Below are 6,392 nucleotides of genomic sequence, written 5' to 3' on the forward strand. Positions count from 1 at the left end.
CGTATGGACAATTTGTTACAAAAATTTCTTACTGACTGGAAATGCTACACAGTGCGCAGCCTAGAAATCAGATTGTGGCCTAGATTTTCAGCGCAGATAAAAATTTCAACCAATCGTAGGCTTTCCGTAGCTTGCCCAGTCCGTAAGTCCAGCACTTCCGCTAGGTCGGCATATAGGATGTGGCACCGATTTGTCATCAACAACTCACCTAAGCCCACTAGTCCAGGCTCATTTTTCTTTCTTCCTCCTCACGCGTGACGGTTCGACAAATACATAGCTCTGGTTAAGATGCCGCTCTCTGGTCGACATAAATCAGCTCTCGTTAGAAAAAAAATCGTTGAAAACTTTGAGGGCAAAGCTTTCACGCATGAGCATGTGGTGATGCAGATTAAGCAAGATGCCATGGAATATAGGGAATTTTTTGATCGGCAGCACAGAAGAAAAGAAGAAAAGTCTCGGAGTTGGAGCCCCCCACCCTTGGACGTCCTTAAGGTGAATGTTGATGGTAGCTTCAACGCGGGAAGCACACATGGTGGCTAGGGCTTTATCGTACGTGATTCAGAGGGCGATATGTCTGTTTAGAAGGAGCGGATAGGTTGGATCACATCCAAGACGCCCTTCATTCGGAGGCAGAAGCATGCATTCAGCCCCTGACTATGGCTCAACAATGGGGAATATCGAAGATTGAAGTGGACAAATAGGGAGCTGATATGGCTTGTGTTCAAAGGAAAATCATGAGCATAGTGGGGCGCAGCCCCCCTCGTCCCCCTTGTCTCCCTCCCTGCGCCCTAGCCTTGTTTCCTAGTCCTTGTTAAAGAACTTAGCACAGACTAACCCATAATTCGTTTCTACGGTCTTCAGTGCAAGTAGTATGTACAGAATTATCGGGGAAATAAATTGATTTCCCCGAATTTCGATTAAGCAGCCCCTGTTGCTTCTTCATCGTTCACGAGCAAGTGCTGCTTTGTTGAAGTTGTTAGATTGGTTAGTGATGTACCAGGCCACTGAACCATTTGCTAAATATCTACATCCCATCTTATAGGAATCTGTACTTTGAAACACCTTAGTGATTTGATTCAAACATCACCCACCAAGCTACCACACCTAACACCATCACTAGCATTTGGAGTGGCATGTCCTCGTATGGAACCCTCGATATATTACCAGATAGGTCCATATTGCCAATTAGTCACTATATACACATCTATACTCGAGGGAGTGTTTCTTTCTTTCTTTTAACACAACTGAAGTGTGCTGTTGAAAAATCGGTAGAATCGTATATATTATTAGTCAGTGTATGCCGAGATGAATCTATGGATCAGATGTAGGATAGAGCGTCAACTAATTTTATGGGAATTGTAGGCATTGGGAAAAATCTAGTTGGTATGCAAGTGGCCGAATGGCGTAGCTAGTCTACATGCATGGGATTGGTTAAGTTCTGCACAACGGCATTGCATGGTAGGCCTATTTGGAGAGCAAAGGTGTTGGCAATTTGGCAGTTGCAATTGTTTGGAGGAAGCACCTCCGCCTGGTGATGCGCCTCACCTTTCCTGCCATTCCAGCTCTGCCGCTCCTTGCCTTCGAGCCACATCTTGCGACTTCGCCCTCCGGTGGCCAGTGACGTCCATAGTAATGAAGGTTCGCTTCCAAACGAGGAAGCACCAAAACTGCTCTTCACGGGAGTACAGGGTCTGACTGGAGGAAGGCCAGCACTTTCACTGCCTTCTCGCCCATTGCTTCCACTTCGTTGGACTTGGATTGCGCTTTTTGCCTGCCAGATCCAGCGCTTCCAAGTTCAACTTGGCAACGGTATTCGGCACATAATGGGTTTGACGCTTCTCGGCCTGCAGCTACAGGGACTCACAACGCTTGTCCAGGGCTTTGTTCCAAGATCAATCACGTCCTCATTTGTGACCCTAGCGATCTCATTCTCTGACTTGTAGGCGTCCGTGAGCTTGTGTATGATCCTTTCCTACAAAGTTATGAACACTAATCACTGTTCAGTGGTTTTTGCCGAGCAAAGGTTTGTAACAAGCGTCAAGCTTAAAACGAACAGTACAAGTCTAAGTTTAATAAGCATGGAGCTCAAAACTTAAAGCAGACATCTAGGCTTAACATTCTGCAACTTAGAATTGTTAGATCCCTTGGATCGACTAGGCTAGATATCAATACGGTAGTAACAACTATATAATGAATCTATCTACCACGATCTGTTGAAACTGAGAGAGATGCCACATAGATGAGAGAGAAAGGAGTACCTTCTCCTTTGCTCGAACATCCCGTCGAACCGGCCATAGTGAAAGGCAACGGCGACGGCAGGGAGTGGCGAGGTGGTGGTGGTAGGGTATGTCGTTGGGGTGTACGGTGCGCGACGAACCTCATGTTGCGTGCCGCCCGCCCCAAACCTCTTTATATAGCGTAGCAAGACAGGGATCCGCCAACCATAGTGGGTTGGGCACCCCCAATCAGGGCGCAGGTCAAAGGGGCCTGGTGGGCCGTTGGGCCCACACGGGAAAGATATCAACCTAACAAGAATAACGTACATAACAAAGCATGATGTTATTATTACAATTTCACAAAATGAATATTATATGAGAGGTAAACCCTCAAGCTTTCCTCAGCAACCTATCTAATATTGCAAAACAAGATTCTAGCAACTATACTCCAATCAACTAACAATACCACCCATCTTATAATTGTTAATTTCGCTACTGAAGGTGATGTTTTGGCATTTTGAAATGCATCTTTGATACATTTTGAAATGTCAAAAAATATAAAAGAAAATTCACGTGTACATCTTCATATGCTACGTGCACACAAATTCTTTCAATGAAAAATCGATTTGTCACTTGGGCTGTGTAAAAAAGAGAAAAATTGAAGCTAAAAATAAGGCTTTTGTGAGACATGTTTTATCTTTTTACATCAACCACACAAAAAAATGTTTTTTTCACGAAAATGTACGAACGCACAAAGATTGTCCAGATGTGCAAGTGAATTTTATTGTTGGAATGTTCTTATAATTAGAAATAATTTTTTCGGGTGGAGGGAGCAAATGCACCCGGGAGCCGAATTCAATTTCCGCTACTGAAAGGTACTACTTAAATCATTTCAGAAGATGTTAACACAGTTAAATTGGGGATATGAGAGGATACACAACTATTAAAATTAAAACAATGATAAAAGAATCATGTAAGAAAGTTTGCAGGATAACACACTATATGCAAGCAAGCTAGACCATGGTCCTTGAGAAATATCAAACACCAAGGATTCAACCAGCGAAGAGTTTAAACATGGAATACCGACAACATGAACTTCTGGACTAATTCAATTTATGAACCTCCTGGCAGCACAGGAGAGAAACCTAGCTCCCCACCGCCCCAACCCCTCTCTCCATCACCACCCCGTCGCCCCTGGAGGCCGCCCGCTAGAAAAGGCCTCGCTGCGCCGGTGATGGGAGCAGCGGGAATCTGGTCTCGTGGCCCTCTTCGCATCAGGATGGAGGTCACTGTTATGTCGGGCTCCCCGGCTGCTCCGCCGCTCACTTGTTCTAGGCCGCGCCGTGCCGCGTGGTATGTGCGGTCTAAGATCTGCTGTGTGCTCTCCCCTACAGCTCCGGTGTCATCCCCGTTGTGAAGGGCAATTATACACTTTTGGGGTAACTGAGGGGCTTATAATTTTGGAAGGGACATAAGTGGGCCAAAAAAAAAAATCCTAAGTTTGGCTCGTTTAAGGTTGAAAATGGTGGGAGTTTTTCAGAGGGTAAGTGGTCAAATGGTGAAAGACTATGTGAGATTGTGAGAGATACCATATACTTCAAAATATCTGTTTCAATAAACATGCTTTTTTTACGAAAAGAATGAACATGCTATTGTGGCCTCTATTTTAGGAATAATATGTTACAATGTTGATTCTCGATGCACTTTCATTTGTCATTACTTATATTATTGGCAGGATATAGTTATTAGATTTTATAACTTCATTGTTTTGACTGAAAATGTGTGTTAGATGGGACTTAAATTGGTTGCTTTACCTTCAATAATATGTTTTCTATTTTAGTTGAGTCTACAGTACAGTCCGTTCTACGAGGTTATGGAAATTGAAAGTGTCATTCAAAACTAAGATTTTCTGGTGATTCTTTCTTTATGCAGTGGTGTAATTCTTTTGCTTCATGTGAGAAAAATAGGCATGCAGGTACATGATGTAGATTTTGTTTTCAACAGGAGACTATACACCAACCATTTTTTTACGTTATAATGTGGGATGCTATTCACTATGCTAATATTAATCATTCCACGGCTTGTCACATATATCTAGATCACGGTTATGTGGTAGTTCTCTTGCTTTGCAGGAATAGGAAAATATTTTCGTTTATATGGCTTTGTCTCTATGACTTGATTTTTGATAATAACAAAGTTGTATCATTTTCTCATGGTTGTCCAAGAGACGTCTGTTTGGTTGCTAACTAAACAATGGATGGGATAGGATGGTCTCATTTTCTCTCGTGTTTGGTTGCAGCTCAGGTGGATTGTTTGGCCACCAGGAGGGAATACACTCTGAAAATGATGGACCAACTAGTCAGCCAGAATTGGCTTGATCGACCATCGGCCGGTCGGTCCTAATCTTTTTTTTTGCAGGTAGTCCTAATCTCTTTGATTTCTCTAATCTTTATCTCTCCTATGTATATTCTCCATCTTAACATCTGACCCGGCATTAAAATCCATCACGCTCCACACCGACCTCCTCTCCACGTTCCATCAGGCCCCACGCTCGGACCTCATCGATGTAGCTTATCTCCTCTGCACTAGGCCTCCCTTCCACCGGTTGGCATTTGGAGCCATGGTCTCCCTGCAACCCTGCCTCGATTTGGCCGCTAGGGACAACACCAATGAAGTGCTCCTGGCTGCGAGCCACCCCGTCAAAGATTAGCTGCCGCCACCCAGACCAACAATGCGATCCATGCACCGAGGAAGACAATTTCACCAGAGACTCAGAGTTCTTCCACTTTTATATGGTTAAACACATTTTAAGCATTTGCTATTAACCAATATAAACTAGACACCTCTCATCCCATTCACCTTACATCCTTGAAACCAAACAAAAAAGGGATCACACCTAAATCTGGATCATCCCATCCACATAATAAGGATTGCCTCATCCCATCCTTTTGACTTTTTGAGGGGTAAGGTATCTCATCATTCATAACAACGTGATCATGATTACAATCATGGTTCAGGGATCTGTTGATATGTTCTGGGACCGTATTGTTCCAAAGGGTTCCAGATCCTAATTTGTTAACCATTGAAAAAAATAGCGCGCTATTTCGGTGCTAATAGCACGCTATAGCGTTTCTAGACAGCCCACGCTACATCATTCCAGCGCTATAGCGCGCTATAGCACGCTAATAGCGTATTTTTCGGCAGACGCTATTTTGTTATAGCGCGCTATTGTTTCCTTGCTGTTAACATAGTCAGCACAAGCATGTGCAGCAGCATTTCGTTCTCTCTTAACAAACACACATTCCCATCCTAGGAAGTTGGAACTATTGTGAATAAAATCAGAGACAAAACCCCTCAACTTCGACTGGCGATCATTCTTCCGATGGATTGAATTCACCAGCATCAGGCAATGTGATTAAAAAATGATTGGTTGTCTTGTCCTATTCATCGCCAGACGACATCCATCTAGTAGGGCGGTGGCTTCATCCCATCTTTTTGATGCCTTGTGCCAAATGCATGCCTAGTGTATGAATTGGTTGCACTCGTGGACTATCACACAAGGCTCAAAAACACCAAGATAGCAGATGGAATAGACACCAAGAAGCTGGAGTGTGTTACACGGGGCCAACATGTTTCTGTTGGGCCACATGCTTTTGTAGTAGTATGTGATGATGATGATGTTTTGTGTGGCACACTACGGGAACCAGTCAAGGTGCCGACGCCCAGATCCTGTGCCGACGGCAAAATATCGGGGCCGTCGGCACAGGACTCGTTCTGGCCAGGCCAACAGGTCAGCCGTCGGCACAGGTAAACCGTCGGCACATGAAGGTCTGTGCCGACGGCAACCGTCGGCACAGTTTCGGCCGTCGGCACAGTCTCTCCGTCGTGACGGCGAGCTAACAGCGTCAGGCCTGTGCCGACGGTAAGCCGTCGGCACATATTCAGCCCTGTGCCGACGGCAAAGCCGTCGGCATAGCTATTTTCCATTTTACCACATTAATCTTAAAAAAATCATAACTAAATCATTATAATTCAGAAAAATACAAATAATATATCAAAATTTTCAGAAAAATAAGTTCTATCTTGGAAAAATATCAAACTTGAAATATTTGAAATGAAAAAGATCATCATGCCCGCCGGTTTGAATATAGTTTCAAACGGGCATAAAAAATTCGA

Source organism: Lolium rigidum, chromosome 3 (genome assembly GCF_022539505.1).
Source record: "Lolium rigidum isolate FL_2022 chromosome 3, APGP_CSIRO_Lrig_0.1, whole genome shotgun sequence".
Lineage (NCBI taxonomy): Eukaryota > Viridiplantae > Streptophyta > Magnoliopsida > Poales > Poaceae > Lolium > Lolium rigidum.